The following is a 16,386-nucleotide window of genomic DNA, read 5'->3' as shown; positions in this document are numbered from 1 at the left end:
CCTACCCCTTAAAGAAGACACTGACATAAAGCAGGTTAGACAGGGAACAAGAACAACTGTACAAATACTTCGGGGTTATCCTACCATTAATTGATTCTAGTACTATCCATTCACACTTGCTCACTAATGTAAATATTGGTGGAAGAGGGGAAAAAACTACATAGCATAAAAGCTTTGGTGTTTTGGAACTGATCTGGAATTGATTCCATTTTGGATCATGCGTTGCATAAGAATTGGAGATCTTCACCTCTGTTGCTGCACAAATCAGGGGATTAGACAGTTTTTGTGACCCCTAAGTAGCACTGTGTTCTTGCTTACGCTGCAGCTCTTTATCTTGGAAAACCAAACTTAAAAATTTCCACTCTAACTCAGTACACATTCCTTGTTTGTGTTCAGGGAACACTCCCTACCCCCCAGCCCCTCCCCCGCCCCCCCCCCCCAAAAAAAAAAAAAAAAAAAAACCAAACCCAAACAAACCACAAACCCCACTATTCTGGATTCTGAGAAATTCCAACACAACAGGGACAAATAAACGTATTGTGATCAGTTTCCATAATTTTCATAAATTTTCCTTCTCACTCTGGAGTTTAAGCTTGTTTTCTTTGCTAAAGTAGGAGTGACTGAGGAAGTCAAGTATTCAGTCATTGAATGCTTGATGCTATGAGATTACATCTCTTTTGCCATAATTTTATTTGGAGCTGTCCAAGGATGATTCTGGATTTTGTATTCTGGATTTGGTCACACTTCATGTTTTCAGTCCCTACATGCTCACACAGTAAGTGTGTGCAGCTTCAGAACGCCATCTGTAATTACCTAACCAGTGCTTGCTACTTCATATGATGCCAGGGCTGCTACCTGCACTTACAGCTGCATTTTCATAGCCTGCTCTTTCAGTCAGTGTCTTTGGTTTGAGCCATCTTTCAAATTTCAGGTTCCTTCTTACCTTGCAACAGTAGTCCTCACCTTTCCAGTATGTACCCAAGCTTAGAGACCGAAAGGGAGTGCTCTCTTTACCCTGAGATTCCCAAACACAGACCTTAAATTGCAGGAAGACAGGACTTTGAAAAGATTAGGCCAGTGTGGCTGATAAATACAACTAAAGGGACTGCAAAATGAAGCTCCAAACAGGTGAAGTATTTCATTTGTATACGTTTCACTCACTCATGACCTATTTATTAATGAATGACAGTTTTGCAACCAGTCTATCAGTGACACTTGCCTTCCTTTCAGAAATATGTTGAGATCTTTATCACATTGCTGCCACTTGTGATTGCAAAATGGCATGAAGCAAATATCCAGCTCATGTAATTTGACATAACTCCATGGAAATTGCTGAAGCTATGAATGCTTCTCCAGGGAGAGGATCAAACTCAGAGTATATATGTATCTTTTCTTTTTTTTAGGAACATATTTTCAGTTTTGAACACTCCAAAAGCACTCAAAAATTATTTTGTGACTCAAAAATTATTTTGACTTCCTCCATCTCCCCAAGTGCTCTAAAGGCACTTGCCATTTGGTTGAAAAAACACTCCTGAGCAATTCCAGCCTCAAAGATTATTTAATTTATAAACCATGAAGTACCAAAAATAGCCGTGTAGATAGAGGAGAATGGCCCTTTTATCCAGGCTCTGTGTTTGATAGTTGTGATTTCATGAGCTGTGACCACAACCAGGAAATGGGCAGATCAAATTTCTCATGCTGTTAGTGCAGTTGATACGACCTCAGGGAAGCAATTATTGCCTCAAGAGTTTGTTATAATACAGTGAACACAAACAATTTAAAACCACTGTGTGCTGCATCCTCCTCTGACTCTCACAAACCAGCAAGGGACTTTTCCCTGCTTGAAGGTGCTGGTTGACCTGTTTTCCCATGGACCTGACATGCCAGGGACAGCAGTGCGCCATATAACCCAACTTGCAGCATGCTGCTGCTACACCACGGAACCGTGGCCATGGTCTTATGTTCACAACAAGCTTAAGCACAGAGTGGTGGACTCAGCACCATCCACATACAATTTTTAAGAACTCAGGTGAGGCTTCAAGCTGAAAGAAAAAGACATGGTGCTGGGTTGAAGCTTTATCCTGCAAATGATGGACCTAGGGATGCAGTCAGGACACAGAGACAGCTCTGTGGGACACAGTCTCACTGCTAGTCCCATTGCTCTGTATGGCTGCTCTTATTTGAGGTACATTTGCTTAAATGTCCTGATTGCATCAAGCAAACCAGCGGGAATATATCACACTCTGCCCTCAAATCAACTGCACAAATTCCAGTTAGATCAAGTTAAGATGTGATGTAGGTGGCAACTCATCTCTACAAGCTGTAATGAGTCTCCAATATTCTGGCTTATCTCCAGATGCCTTGGATGGGAAAAGACTTTTGACCAGCAGCCATGTGGAATAGATTTGAACCAAGGATGAAAAGGAACATAATCTTTTTGCTGCTTTCCCACATACCAGTCGTTAGCTCCTAGCATAAACTTTTCAGTTCACTTTTAGCTGAAAGTCTGACAAGGTAGAAAATAGAGCTAGTCACGCCTGCCACCACTAGAAATGCTTCCCCCCAGGAATCAGAAATGCACTTAGCTTCTCATTACAAACATTTTCTTGATTTCCCAGCTAGCAGCAAAATACTCCAAGGATGAATTTTGCTCTGTTCTATGCAGATGATATACACACAAGCAACTTCCAAGGGCATAATGAAATATACGGTGGAGATGCATTTCCATGAAGAAGTACTTTCTGTACTTTCAGATTTCATGGACCTTTTTTTATGATTACTTTCCTCCAATATTAAACTAGTGTATCCCTACTTTGATAATGTGTTTTTCCTCCTCCTGATTCCCTGTTAAAATACTTCCCTGTTCCCACCACAGTGGACCTCCTTCTTACAATCCTGCAAGCGTGAAGATACGTTTCACTTTTATTTTGCTCCATTTACCAAGCATATATTATACAGAACTAGGATAGAGTCTGGCCTACAGTGTTCAGAAAACATCCATCACAATTTTAAATTCATTTCAGCCAAATCAATTCATTTTTTAAGCTCTATTTTGTGTCAGATTAGGCTATAGATTTTATTTAAGGAATGTTTTCTGTAAGAGGAATTCATCCCAGTGTAGAAGTGAGCAATCAAAGAGCATGTACAAGTTAAAACATACTCTGGTCTCACAGTGATATTCAGGTCTTAGATGATTGCTCTGCATTAGGGTGATCGTTACTCTTTAAGATGCTTCCACAGTGCAAAACTATGTGTAGTACCAAATGTTTCTGTTAAATTCCTTGGATTCCATATCAGATTGAAGACAGAGCATTTCCCTAGTTTCCCTGTTTTGCCATCACTAGCGTGTAGTAAAATGCAAATGAAAAACATATTTATAGTAATGTTACTACTGCCTTCACTATCACTCATAGTTGGAACATGAGATGAATAAACACTTATGAATAGTAGTAGCACAGTCTAAAGATGAAAAAGAGTGGCTTCTGACCTGAAACATGTTTTATCTTTGCCTCTGCCACACTGTGGGAGGGGACCTGTCTCTCTGTGTGTCTCCATTTCCTCATTTGCAAAGTGCAAGATATTGTGAGATATTTGTTACTTAGTGGTAAAGCACTTGCAGAACTTTAGGCCTTCTGAGATGCATACAGGGATCCATATGGTCTTTAAACATCTGCTGAAAGTGTGTCAGAGTGGAATTTGGCCTAATAAGGTTTCCCAGATAACTGAGTGGGAGTGGGTTCTTTTGCCCCAGCTAAATGTCATGGCAAGGGATATATATCTTGAAACTTCTAAAATACTCAACGAAAAGGTGATTGTCTCCTACTATATTTATTATTATATGGTAACTCTCCCTTTCAGCCAGTGGCTCATCTATCTTCCCTGGCTTTGATTCTTAAAGAAAGTCATCCAAATGCAGGGAAGATGGACTTGGTGGGGTTTTTTTAAGCCATGACACACTCTGACCTACAGAATTTGTTTCTCCCCTTTTAATGCTATATATTATTACAAACCTTCCATCTAAGAATGAAATGGACTTGGAAGTTGTGTAGAACCTTTATAAGAGTGAGAGCTAATGCAGAAAGAAATGAGATGTTCTGCATATGTCAACATAGTAGCATAAGGATGAGTTTCTCAGCTAGTCCAACACTGTTTAAGCTAGCAGCTGGTTTATGCTTGGTCTGGATTTGGCCCTGCTTTCTTATGGTGTCCTGTGTGGACTATCAAAAAATATTTTTTTAAACTAGAACTTCATTTCCACAGAATTGTTTTGCTTTATTTGCAAAATGTTGGGGAACGATTTGGAGCCTGTTCTGTTTAATATCTTTATCAACAATCTGGATGAGAGTATCAAGTGCACCCTCAGTCAGTTTGCAGATGACGCAAAGCTGGGGGGGGCGGGGATGCTGATCTGCTGGAGGGCAGGAAGGCTCTGCAGGGGGATCTGGACAGGCTGGACAGATGGGCCGAGGCCAGTTGTATGAGGTTCAACAAGGCTCAGTGCCGGGTCCTGTACTTGGTTCACAACAACCCCAGGCAGTGCTACAGGCTTGGGAAGAGCAGCTGGAAAGCTGCCTGCTGGAAAAGGACCTGGGTTGGGGGTGGTTGATGGCAGCTGAACATGAGCCAGAAGTGTTCCCAGGTGACCAAGGTGGATTCCTGGCCTGTGTCAGAAATAGCGTGCCCAGCAGGACTAGGGCAGTGATTGTCCCCCTGTACTCAGCACTGGCGAGGCCGCATCTCAAATACTGTGTTCAGGTTTGGGTCCCACTACAAGAGGGACATAGAGGTGATGGAGCATGTCCAGGGAAGGGAGATGAAGCTGATGAAAGGTCTGGAGCACAAGTGTTGTGAGGAGCAGCTGAGGGAACTGGGGTCATTTAGCCTGAAGAAAAGGAGGCTCAGGGCAAACCTTACCGCTCTCTACAGATACCTGAAAGAAGGCTGTAGACACGTAGGGGTAGGTCTCTTCTCCCAAATAACAAGCAATAAGACAAGATGAAATGGCCTCAAGTTGCATCAGGGGAGGTTTAGATTGGATATTAGGAAAAATGCCTTCACCAAAAGGGTTGCCAGGCACTGGAACAGGCTGCCCAGGGAAGTGGTTGAGTCGCCATCTCTGGAGGTATTTGAAAGACTTGTAGATGTGACACTCAGGGACATGGCTTAGTGGTGGACTTGGCAGTGCTGGGTTAGCAGTTGGACTTGATCTTAAAGGTCTTTTCCAACCTAAACAGTTCTATGATGCTATGATTTTTGGTTTGTTTCTGCACTAACACAAATGAAAATTGCAGGCCTGTTGGGTTTCAGTTGCTTTTCTTTCACTGACAGTTTTAATTACTTTGGAGAACAGTCCAAAATTTTACTTACTAGAAGTATATTCATTTTCCATTATGAAGTAAAATATTTTCATTTTCCAATACTAACCACCAAAAAATAAAAACCAATCAGCAAAAGAATCAAAAATATGAACATACATGTATTTTCTGAGATTTCTCCCAAGCCCCATTTATTATTTTCTTAAACACGCTCTGTTAATAATACCCTCTAGATATCTTGGAATCTTCCTAATTTCAACAGGAAAAACTACTGCTTTTGACAATATTATTCTCAATTCTTTTCATATTAGCACACACATAAAGCGTATCAGCCTTTTCTAAAATCCCCTTGATTTATTCTCTTACACTCAGCCAAATTAGGATAAAATTGCAGTTAGGAGTCTTTTCTTCTCCTGATGTGAGATCATTGCACATTTTACTGTTGTTAATAAACATTGTCATTACAGATTAATTGTCTTACGTTTGAGACCCCTGTGTGGTCTTTGTTCTGTGCACAGCCACAAGGTGCAGCTTGTCTCTCCAACGCCTGTACTAGTGATGGAGACAGAAGGCACCTGAAATGGCACCTAGTGAGCTGTAACCACCAAAACAATGGTTTGCTGTTGGATGTGAATATATTCACCCTTGGTTTCCCAAAAAGTTAATTTTATTACATTTGGTGCATTGTTCTGAAAAGAGACTGAAACGAATGGCAGCAAAATAGAGTTAAGCCTATTTAAGGAAAAACTGCAGAGATTCATACTACAGCCGTTTTAATTACTGATCAGCATACATTTATGCATGATGAGAAATAGCTTATTAAAATAGCTGAACATAATTATCTAATCTCTAATCTAGACAGGTCTGACTGTCCATGTCCAAAAGCCAGCATGTCACCTCTTCTTTGCTATCTGTAATCATAATCTTTTTCCAATCTGCCCAACAAGCCTTTTAGCATGTAGAGACTAAGTCCACACACTTCTTGCAGTTTATCAGTAGAAATAATTGATTCAATAAAATTCTGTTGTAACCTCTTTGTTTGAGCACTCTGATATTTTCTAGACTTCTCAGTCCCCAATATCAATTAGTCCTATGTAAAGCGTTGCTTATTTTTAACAGTAGTTCTATGTAGCCCAGTTGGAGTATATCTCCGAGAGGGCACTGTGTAACCTGCTAACGGCATCTGCCTGGGGAACTGCCCAGACCAATGTTTTTAAGTGGGTCACACTCCTGCCATAGAGGCTTAACCCCACTTAGAATCAACCAGCTGCCTTCACACTGCCCAGCACTTGGCCCTGATCCCCTACAGACCCCATGGCTCTAAGAGACAGTTGTTTTCTTTCTTGCAGTTTTTCAGTTGGAGGTGCCTGAGATCTCATGTAACCTATACGGCAGCTTGAAAGAGAATGGTGTTTCTACAGCCCAGGAGCATGGGTGGTTATTGCAGGCCATGGGGAAGTAACAGGAGAGTGCTTAGGGGTCTTTGAAGGTGCAGAGCTGATGGGGAGGTGCTGGAGAACATGCTTCGCTCTTCATCCCTACTGCTATAGGAACAGTCCACAGAGCAAACTACTCCCAGAATTACACTTACAGGAGTGTGGAGGAAAACGTTTGCTTTACTGCACCCTGTGCAGATGACTGAAGGACCAGAGCTGGGAGCAAAGCATGCAGGTAAGCTATTTGACAGCATGGACGCACTCTGAACAGATTTGTTTGCAGCTTGAGTATGATCTTCTGTAAACAAATATGAGTGTGTATTCTCATCTGGTTGGCTGCCTTTCTCCATTTACATTAGGTAAATACTTCATTCTATTTGTCTACAACTCAACAACTCTGAAGCTTCAGAACCAAACACATAAGTTTAAAAGAGCTTTTTATTGACTTTCTCCCTTACTTATCTCAACAATGTCTTTTTATTTTACAGCTCCTAAGGCACCTTAATATTCACATTTTCAGTGCTGCCTTTACCACCTCTACCCCTTCAGCTAAAAGGTGACTCAGATATTACAGTGCAAGTTGTCATACATTCCTTTCAGGGATATTTAGAGAGATGCTTCAGCTATAAAGATTGTAACCAGATCCGTCCATCTGAAAGGCTGCTAATGTTTGGATCCAATTATTCTGGTTTACATCCATCTCTAGCAATGTCTAGTTACCCTTTAGCTGTAAGTTATGTTATTTATATGCATATTTGCTGTAATTTCTTCTGTTATAAGTGATGTTTAATGTTTTGCTCAAGGAATTAGCACTTAAATCACTTGAGCATACTGGAATATTTCAGCCATTACAAGCTGCAAATGTTAGCCTCTGTCACCAAGCTAACAGTTACTTAGAAAATCCTGTTGACAAATACCTAAACTCACTACAACTGAAAAAAAACCAAACACCAAACATCATTACCTCCCCACTCCCAAAATTTTAGCAGACTACAAATTTCAATCACAAGGACAGGAAATGTAAATAGACTAATTATAATTTCCTTGAAAAAGGCTATTCTTAATGTTAATACTTTAACCTCCTTTTGAAAACATTTCTGATCCAAATTCTGTTGTTCTCGCTAAGTGATGGCAAGCTCACGGCAGAGGACTCAACTCTGCCTAGAAACCCTGTGCACACAGTGGGAATCCTGAAGCAGGCACTGTGCGATCCTTCCCCTTTCTTCTTCCCTTCTTTTGCCTCTTCCCCTCCAGCCACTGCTCTACGCTGGGGTTGGCTCAGTGCTACAGCTATAGCTGCTCCATGCAGCTCACCCCATTACATTACCAGGATTCTGGAGGTATTCTCCAGCTCTGCTCCTTACACAAGTGAGGGCCCTCAAATGGTTTCAGACAGGTTCAACGAAACTGTAAATGTGGAGATCCCGGCACATAAATGTGATCATCACTTTCTGTTCTAACTTATTGTAAGTAGTTTGTCATGATGCTGCTTCCATTCAAAGGGAGCCAAGAGCAGTTCCATCAAATGGATTGCTTCCCAAGAGAGGCTCCAGCATGACTTAGAAAGGATCTGTTAAACAGGACAGAGCAATTAGAAAATCAAATGGAAAATATTTACACTTAACTATAACTACTCTTTAAACTTACATTTATACCTTTAATATTTATTTATACCTTATCAACTTCAGATGGAATTCTTACTTAGGTTTGCTGATACACCATGCAGAAAAAAACCTTTGACAATAGCTTCAGGTGCATTGTAAATAACACCTAATTAAAACCACAATAAGGAAATGTCAGCAGTAGCCTCCAAAGCTTTGATGTAAAAAAAAAAAAATTATGAGTTTAAAAAAAATAATCTCTACAACTACCTCTTCAGTGAAGGATAGTGAATTAATTCACTAATTTCTGCAAAGTTTAATGCAATAGTTGTATTATTCAGAAGAATGGGCATGTTCAACCACTCTACATATTTGGGAAGAGATCAAACATAGATGAAAGCTCCCACTTGAACCTTTATCGATGCATAATGAGATAATTTACAGAGCTGCTGTATCTTCTCTTATCAGCATCCTCCGAGATCTCCTGGATTGCCAATGGGTTCTGTGAAGCAATTCAGATCAGCAGCATCTGGTGTCTTGCAAAAACAACTGCAGCAACATATGCCAATGCCTGAGCAAAATCTGATTTTAAGGTCTAAATGATACATAAATTGCCCATTCAAACAGCTGCAAATACTTCGTTTTACTCTTTCTCTTTTCTCCTCTCATCCATTTAGTTGGAACCCATAGATTCAGAAAACAGAGGGTTTTAATATGTTGCTGTTATATTTTGCCTTCCAGAGGGGCCTGGGGCGAGGAATGTCCTGGGATGTGGCCACAGCAGTTAGCAGCAGGGCTGTTAGCCTTCAGTGCTCCCTCCACCCACCTCTTCTCTTTCCAAGAGGTAAGCAGCCAGGGTGAGACTGTGATAGATGTAACCTCAGCACAGCCAGAGTTCTCTGGAGATCCACCCAACATTCCTTTCAAATCATCTGGCTACCCAGCTCACAGGAACGTGAGAAGACAGCATGTGTCTTCCTGCCCTGTGCAGGCCTACAGTTGAAAAACATTGCGTTAGTGTATTTTTCCTGTCCGTCGGGACACAGTAATCAACTTTATGTCCGTATCCAGACCAGCAAGCTGATTAGCTGCTGCCTTTGATGCTGTAAGCCAGCCACGTTTGCAATGTGCTGGGAATATCATGTGCTGAGCCTTTTGCAGCTCTGTTGAAGGGAAGCAACTTCTAGCTGAGGAGCAGTTGCTGCGGGCTCTATTGCTGTGCTGTACCTGACCACTGGTCATCCTGGAAACCCAGCAGGTATTGAAAAAAACTCCCTTAATTGAAAGGGAAATAAATATTCCTACTTAGGATTTACATGCATAGAGGTTGGAGGGGGAACAATAGGAATCCTCTTCTCACCTCTGGTATCAACTCTGCTAGTTTTTGTTTTCAGCAGAATATGGGGAGGAAGTGGAGCTGAGCAGCTTCCCATAGCAGGATGGGGATGGAAGCAGTATGCTACAGTCTCAGTCCAGGGACAGAAGAGGAAGTAGAAAAGGAAGGAGGTTTGTAAACAAAATAAGAATAAAAGCAAAATGCAGCTTTAGGGAGAAGGAAATAATTTGTCAAATCAGCAAGCAGTCTGGTCTGAAAGAAAGGAGAAAATTGTTTCAGAAAAACCAAAGCTATTTGCTTTGGAAACAGCTGCTCTGTTGCTGATTTGATGTCATTCTGTAAAAAGTGTGAATATAAGGCTTTACTAACCTGAAGAAAAGAAATGCAATGTGTCATTCTGAATTGAATAAAACATCCCAGCTGCACTCTTTCTTTCAGCTTGGCCACCCTATCTTCATTTCTGGTGACCCACATCTGAGCTCTTGAGCCCCTAAAGGCATTCAGACTCTCTTCCCTGCTACGTCCTGTTGCCACTGCATCAGCATGCCCTCCTGTCACTCCTAACTGAAGGGATCTGCAAAGTACCATGCTCATCTCCTCAAGCACTTACGTTAATAAAATAAAAAATAAATAATAAAAATAAAAGTAAACAGAAATGAAATGCCAGACAACAGCAATCACTAGGCAAAGTGCTGCATTTTCATAGCCATCTTACTAAACCACATACATATGTTTATATCATTACCTGCATGAAATGATACAGATATATCCCGTTATGTAGTACTAGCTTGGTAAAGGAGTGGGAACATTGTTACTGAATTACCTAAAACACCCTGGTCAGTGCAGTTTGTCATTAACTGCCAGCAATACCTCATTTTTACCTATGCTTTCCTTTTAAATCTATGCTTTCTACTAGGATTTAGCATACTGAACTGGAAACTGCAATCTAGGAGTTTAATGTTAAAGGTCAGGGACAGCAATTTTATCTGGGTGAAAAAAACGGTGCAATTGTGAGTCCCCCCTCAAACAACTGCATTTTGGACGGAGAATGTTTTGCATCTATAATTAAATTGACCTATCTGAATCTGGGCTGTGGATGCTGTGTGTGAATATGTATGTGCAGTATGCATGAGGCATATACTTAGGTGCATCAAGGACTGTGTACATAATGTGATGTCTGACTAATTATTATGGTGGACAATTAACCTCCAAAAGGGTGCTTTAGAGCTATTTACTGTGCAGCTGCAAAAGCTACATGACTAAGTGGCAGCCTATGAGCAAAACTGTCTGCTTCTTCTGACAGCATTAATTGCAGTTCACATCATCCGGCGCTACTGTGAAATAGCAGGTTCATGACTTTGCCTTGCAGGTTATCAGAAGAGCAGCTTAGACAGTCTAAAAATCAGGTGCGTGGGTATCATTCTCCTGGTTTTCTGTTGTCATTTTTGAAAGCAGAGCCATTTTCTTGAATTACAGGTAGAAGAGCTAATAAATTAGAGTAAATTAAGGTTAGAGTGGGCATTTTAGTCATTCAGTTATGGGTGAATGTCACACCGCATTTAGCTTATCTACTTGTCAAACTTATGAAGATAAATGCGTTACGTTAACTTCACTTTGTGAATACCTGACATATGCATGATGGCCATATTCTCACATTCTTTCCTCAGTTCTTTTTCAAGCAAAGCACCCCTTAAATCCACAAGCATGAGGCTGCATATTGAATATGACTGAGTCAAAGACAGAATACATACCTGCAAAGGCAGCTTGATTCAGTGTCCATCAGACAACTCACAGGTATCCAAGGTAGGATAATACTCCTAATTAAATCAAACCTAAGGTTTTTTAACACTATTACACTTTAAAACACATGGGAAGAGTTGAGGCTATCTTCCTCTTTTTTAACTTAAACCAGGGAATAATCTTTGACTAAAGCATCTTTGCACTTCCTGATGTTTTTCACATTCCTAATCTTTTTTATTGCCACTCTACCAAAGCAATCTGCTATTGATCTGTAATGTCTTCTTCAAATACCATACATATTTGTTAATCTATAAACAGAAAACAACTTCAGTAAGGTAGTTTTTTTAATACACTATTGATATAGAAAGCAAATACCTGATAGAGGACAGGACTCATGACATGAAGGATTAGACTCAGTCACCTACCAAACTATCTTCCAATTCTATGTGCCTTTATCTCCACTCCACCGTTTACATATAACAGCTTTATTTACATGAAATATAACCTACTTTTTAAGTATGTTATCTGCAAGAAATTAATGGGACATCCATTTTTAATATGAGATGTCGTAGTCACATGGGGTTTTTTATTTATTAATATACTTGCTAAGCTTGTAAAAAAATCAGGCTTCAAAGTATTTAGCATTTGAGTTGTCTATAATATCTTACTTTAATTATTTTGTGTCTATTATGCAACACAATCATGTATTATTTTTTCAAGACCTCTTTTGTACATTTGATGTACTGAATGGAGGATGGAAAGCAGAGCCTTGGTCATGAATGACGTTGCTGTATATAGGAGATCGGCCTCATTGACTGGTGAAGGTGGACACTGTGCAGTTAAGTTTTGGATCTGATTCTGTAAAGCTCCACCTGAGAAAAATGGCCTTAACACATTTATTGCTACAGTAGTGAATATGTTAGTAAAAGCAAAAGTCTTTACTTCCCACCTAAGAATTTCTTATGGTTATGAACTGCAGCTGGTCGTAAATTTGTCGTCAAAACCATTCTTCACCTATAAATTGACTTATGATTAACTATAATTTTTAAGAAATATTCTTGTATATAACCATGCTCATATAATGAAAGAAAATTATATAGTAAAACTTCAGTTTTTCAGCATGCTGTGCTTCATCTAAGAGAATTAGCTCTCAACGCCCACTGCAGTCAAGACTAGGACATGAACAAGTATGATCGTATGTTTTTTTAATTTTGACTTTATTCCACTTAATCTAATAACCTTCCAAATGACACTTCAATATACAGTTCCCATGTTTCTTTAAGAAGAACACAGTAAAATACAGCCCCAAGAAGACAGTATAATTTTAAATCTCATACAAGTATCCTGTTACCTGCATCTTCTTTGTTTAGCATTACTATTATTAAAAGGTCTTTGGTGATGGTTAATAATGTAGCAGATTTGTTGAGCTGATTAACATTGTGATCTGTGCTTTCAAGCTGTACTGGCTAAATGGTGCTAATAGATGCTTTACTCTGTGGGCTTTTTTTAGGCTCGTGAGCACAGAATTATAATTCCCGGCATTACTGGAATAGCAAAATGTCTTTCAGTTTATCCCTTCAAAGTGCAAAACATGACATTTCAGAAGTCCTACCAAGTCAGATAAATCCTTCAACTAAGATTCTATTGAGTACTACTTTTGTCTCAAATAAGTAATTTTTCCCCATAATGTTGTGATTTCTCTCTAAAAGATATTAAAAGCTAAATTTAGTTTGCTGAAATCGGATGAACCCAAACATATTAGTATTTTTCTCCTGAGCTTTTTAGGGATGGGGCTGTGGTTCCTTTCATATTTTTATACAGCAAAGAACCAGTTCTGAGCCTTTTATAACATAAATAAAATAATGGTAATAATGCATAATGACTAGAAAGGGAGTTTTAATAGAAAGAATAATTCTAGATTTTATACAATAAAGCACACAAAATACCCAAAGCAAACAGGAAAAGGAATTTGCGTTAAAAAAAAAAAACAAAAAAAAAATGTTACTTATGAACAAAAGAAAACATGTAGGAAAGATAATATAAACAGTACAGTAGATCCTGTACTCCTCACTGACGGAGCAATTCCTTTCCACACCTGTTTCCTTATTGTGCTGGGATGCTTCAAGAGGCAAAATCTAACTTGAACTGATGATACACGTGCCTAGAATCTGTTACTTCCTATTTTAAGAGTGCTCATTTAACACTTATTTGATCAAACTCTGCTTTCTGTTACACAGATAACTGCAGATTAATTTTATTGATTTTTTTGAAACTACTTTGACCTTACCTCAAATAGAAGCTGGCTATTGTTGTTATTCTAAGTATATGGAAAAAGTGAGGAGGCGATAAGAACATATGATTTTCTTTTAACTGGATTGGTCTATGATGTGTATTTTGGTATTGGTGTAGCAGGCCTGGAATATATTCATAAACTAAACACTAAAATGACCTCTTTGTAAAAAAAAAACATCATTGATGTTGTTAAAGCAGGCTAGGGTTTGGGGCTTTTTTGTTGTTCTTTGTTTCTCTTGACACAGGGAGCACTGTATTTGTGCATGATCTTTTGAAAAGTACGAAAATAGTTGTCCTCCTTCAGGTTGTATAACCATTTTGAGCTTGATTTCCTTCTGGTGAGGTATTCCAGGAGAAGGGAAATGTACCATTTTGTTCTGCAATACATTGTGCAATTAATGCCTAGAATGTAAACAAAAACCTTCCTGGCAGACAAATGCCTGTTATGACAAGGCTTCCCTAACTCAAACTTCGAGGTCTAAGGTCTTTGTCATGCTTAGACCCACACTCCTACATTCATTTTTCAAAGGAGGATTTAAATAACCCTATGAATATCAAAGGGATCTAGATTCTTAGAAAAAGGAATTCAGAACAGACAATCATATTTTATTTTGAGCAATTAGTCATTGCCCTTTCAATGCCAGCAGAGTTTAGTGGGAGTGTCATGTGTACAAAAATGGTCTTCATCTTATTTAAGCACGAAAGATTGCTGACGGTAGTATAAACTACAGCTCTACTGTAATGCTTTAATTTCAAACTTGCCCAGCTTTTCTAAACCCAGACGTAATCTCTGCTCTACTACACCAGGTTTACAGTGAGATAAGCTAGCAAAATCTTAGTGGCACAAAACTGCTGTGGAAGAATAGGCAATCTGATCAGAGACCACCTCTTTTCATCTCTACATCAGTTGCTACTTCAAAGTAACATGAAAAGCCTGCCTCTATGTTCTGGAAGTAATGGAATTATATGCAGGAAAGGCTGCAGGATGGTTGTCCACTTTCGAGGTCTCACAGTTACATATTTAATCAGGGCACATCAGGAACCCTGTGCTAATTCAAACTCAACTATTCTCAAAGCTGTCCCACACCATTCCAAATTTTTGAAGTTTGGCTGCAGTTGAGATATAAGTCTCTGTACTTATTCCCTAGCATTCAATTTCCATGGAAATCATTGAGACTGGAAAAAAAGGAGGGATCAGACTTTCTCACAAGATTTCACATGCTCCTTGGTTCCTGTCAACTCCAAATTGCCATGGAAGCAGTCTCTCCTGTGGAATTCTACTGCCTCTGTTTCTGTTTGACATCGAGAAGTGTTGAGGTATGTGTAAAAAGTTAACTTCTCCCCCTCCTCTCCGAATCTCAAATAGCATGCAAAGTTCAAATGCAGTCACAATTGGATGTCAGTTAAAAGTTCTCCATGTCCTCACTGCAGATACTTCATTTCTAAAAGCAGCCTGTTAATGTCAAACATTTCCATTCTAGCAGTCAGAGATTATGAGTTTATTGCAGCAGCTGTAATCTTCATGTATTTCAAGGGAAATATATTAGGAGACATTTAAAATGCATTTTCCTCTATTAACATAAATCTTGGCATCTTGTGTAACAGAGTCAAATAACAGGGCATAAATTATACCAAGAGTCCTGAAACAATAAAGTCCTAAAGGAAAAATAAAATTAAGTTAACATTTCAGGTTTAAAATTTTGTGTGGGAACACAAGCCCTCAACACCAGGTAGTCCTTCTGTCATCAGTGTACAAAAGCTGGGGCACTGGTAATGGGACACAAAACTTTTCGCCAGAAAGTTAAATCCCTGTACCTCCGCAGTGTGTGGAAAACATGAGTCTCCGCTGTCTGGCTGCTTCTTGGTGGCTTCTGCGGAGTAAGTTCCAGGGAGACATTAGAAACAGGCTGGAAATTCCTTGTATCTATATTTCAAGGTTTTTTTCCCTTTTAGGCTAGCTATAGTCTAGGCTACCCAGGCCTGAACTCAGCCTAAACAGCTCCGGAAAGTTCCCCAGCAAATGGTCTATGATGTAGAAGGAAGAGGGCATGGGCAACGCACCTCCACGTACCGTGGGTTCGAAGCTGCCAGAACAGCCCATAGGGACCCCTGGCAACCTGTACACTTGGCCAGCATGAGCTGGCCACAAAACCAACAGCAATCAACACACAAACTGAAATCCCACTGCAGCCCTCCTGCCCGAGATGAGCTTAGCTGCCGTTCTCTGTAGCAATCTCCTGCAGCCTCAGGCTCTGACCCAGCCAGCCAGCCCCGCCGCCTCTCCAGCATGCGTCCACACCGCCACTGACCAAACGCCCTGTGGTGAGCACAAAACACTGAGCATGGGAGGCAGGACAGAGTTTCCAGGGCAGGGAACAAGCTGTGAAGAGGGACCTCCCTCCACGGACACGTGTTAGCTGTAGCTGTGCATGGCAGCTGGCTGCAGAAGCTCTCGCACCGGGTGTACGCTCTGGGTAGCACGTTGCTGCCACTAGCACTAAATGCATCTTGAAGAGAAAAAATCTGGTGCTGTTTTGTCTTCAGACTGTTGATGGCAAGTGAATGTGTTGGATGCCTACTTAGGGTTGTGTCTGCAGGTCAGCAGCATCTTTGCACACGTGTCTAACACTAAGGCTGAAGTGGTGGATCTGCTGAGAGGTTTGAAG

At 40.1% G+C, this 16,386-nt stretch overlaps 1 protein-coding gene and 1 long non-coding RNA gene across 4 annotated transcripts in view; one reads left to right on the top strand and one right to left on the bottom strand.

The window, feature by feature from the left end:
* Window positions 1–16,386, bottom strand: part of RERG (RAS like estrogen regulated growth inhibitor) — a 143,655-nt gene that overhangs the window by 79,257 nt on the left and 48,012 nt on the right. The gene's annotated exons all lie outside the window — the stretch shown is intronic.
* Window positions 1–16,386, top strand: part of LOC308065246 — a 57,028-nt gene that overhangs the window by 23,358 nt on the left and 17,284 nt on the right. The window contains exon 1 of the long non-coding RNA XR_013928716.1: window positions 1–16,386. This exon is cut by the window's left edge and continues 23,358 nt beyond it. This is a non-coding gene — a long non-coding RNA (uncharacterized lncRNA).

The sequence above is a fragment of the Falco punctatus genome, assembly GCF_963210335.1.
Source record: "Falco punctatus genome assembly, chromosome: 6".
Taxonomy (NCBI): domain Eukaryota; kingdom Metazoa; phylum Chordata; class Aves; order Falconiformes; family Falconidae; genus Falco; species Falco punctatus.
This window is presented reverse-complemented; position numbering and strand designations above follow the sequence as displayed.